Below are 2,044 nucleotides of genomic sequence, written 5' to 3' on the forward strand. Positions count from 1 at the left end.
TCTCTCTCTCTCTCCCTTCCTCTTTCTATCTCTCTCTTTCCGTTTCTATCTCTCTCGTGCTTTCTCTCTCTCTCTTCGTCCATTTCCCTTTCTATCTCTCTCTCTCTCTCCCTTCCTCCATTCCCCTTTCTATCTCTCTCTCTCTTTCCCTTCCTCTCTCAGTCTGCCTCTTTCTCTCTCATTGCTCATCCTGCCTTCTCTGCACAACCAATCATCTCCGCCCTTGCGCTTTCCCACTTTCTCTCTCTCTTCCTTTCACTCTCCTTCACTCTTTCTCTTCCTCTTTCTCTCTCCCTCGCTCTCTCTCTCTCTCATTGCTCATCCTTCCCCTTTCTGCACCCCTCGCCTCCCTCTCTCCACCTTCTTACATACATAGAGAGGCAAGCGGAGCGAGGGCCTTCCCTTCCACTCATTAGAGCCAACGAAAAACAATTAACGACGCCAGTCGTAATTACAGTAATGGCTGTAAGGGAGTCGCTGACCTGGTTCACCCCCCCATCCCCAAACCCACCCCCTTCAAGCCTCCGTGCCTCCCCACACAGGAAGGGGCTCGACTGGGGCGAGTACAGGGGGGTCGGGGAGCGAGGTGGAGTTGTGCGTGGTGGAGGGTTGTTGCGAGTGGAGTGGAGTGGAGTGGGAAAGGATACGGTTTCAGGGTTTTCAGGAGGTTCCGACACAACTCGCATGTTGGTCTGGCGGCCGGGGCCTGGGGAACAGCAACGTGATTAAAAAGAGAGACTCAGAATGAGAAACAATGAGCATGTGCAGAATAAAAAATGTGTACGTGGGGCAGCCATGGGGAGAAGGAAACAGGAAATAAAGAAAAAAAGGTTAAAGGACTTGGAACCAAAAAAAAATCTGACGAGTACACAACAGATGGTCCAACTTGGTGGTGTACTGTGTGCATGGTGAAACCTCAGGGCCCTAAAAAGATCACTTCAATCCATCATACAGTAAGGCTGCCCAAAGAGAGAGAGAGGCCAGTGCAGAGCAGTGCCGGGTGATGAATGTATAAAGTCAGGTAAATGGCTGCATTAGAGTAAATGGCTGATTACAGCAATTTACTGTGAGTCATGCCAGGTCATACATTTCTCCGTCCGGGCCTCCAGGCTGCACGGATGATAATCTCAGGGGTGGAGAGAAGAGGAGGTGGGGAGAAGAGGAGGTGGAGGAGTATTGGAGGTAATGGGGCAGTGTAGGTGGGGTGTTGCGAAGTGGAGAGAGGAGGAGGTGGAGAGAAGAGGAGGTGGGGAGAAGAGTAGGTGGAGGTAATGTGGCAGGGGAGGTGGGGTGGGGTGTTGCGCAGTGGGGTGGTACAGTATGGAAGAGATGGGCCCCACAGGACGGCCAGACCGAGTGTTGTGTGGGCTGCCTCGTCGAGATGAGCTACAGTACCAACAGGCCATTTGCCTAAACCAAAAACCCAAAACCATAAGCATAGCCCCTAAGGGTGCTACTACTGTAATGCGTTGTAATGGCTTGGTAGCTAAACTCGACGGGTTAACAACAAATATTGCAGTGCTAATTTAACACTTCTAGAGTAGATTTAACTTCTTTTAGAGTGTATTTGATCCCAGCGTATTCTCTAAGTGTTGAATTAACATTGCATTTTTTACTGTGCTAGCTCATATCGACACAACGCCGGTTTGAAAGGAGGCACCTGGGAGGGTGTGAATGCTGGAGATGGCCCCAGGCATCGTGGCATAGGCCAGGGGCCGAGCGAGCGAGTGAGCAGTGGGGCCTGGGCAGTCTGGCAGCCGAGAGCCCCGGGCCTCCCTCTCTCTCTCTCTCTCTCTCTCTCTCTCTCTCCCTGGATTAATGCCGATTGTTTGGGAATGAATCTGAACTCGGACCACACAAGCTGCAGCAGCAAGGTGGGGGGAGTTTGTAGAGGAGAGCGAGGGAGGGAGGGAGGAAGGGAGAGGCAGCATGTGTGTAGGGGAGAGAGGGAGGAAGAGGGAGAGGGGAGGAGGAGGGAGAGGGGAGGAGGGGGGGCGAAAGTGAGAGGAGCCGTGTACTGAGCAATTTTCCCTCTATGATCTCT

Source organism: Engraulis encrasicolus, chromosome 8 (genome assembly GCF_034702125.1).
Source record: "Engraulis encrasicolus isolate BLACKSEA-1 chromosome 8, IST_EnEncr_1.0, whole genome shotgun sequence".
In the NCBI taxonomy this organism is placed as follows: domain Eukaryota; kingdom Metazoa; phylum Chordata; class Actinopteri; order Clupeiformes; family Engraulidae; genus Engraulis; species Engraulis encrasicolus.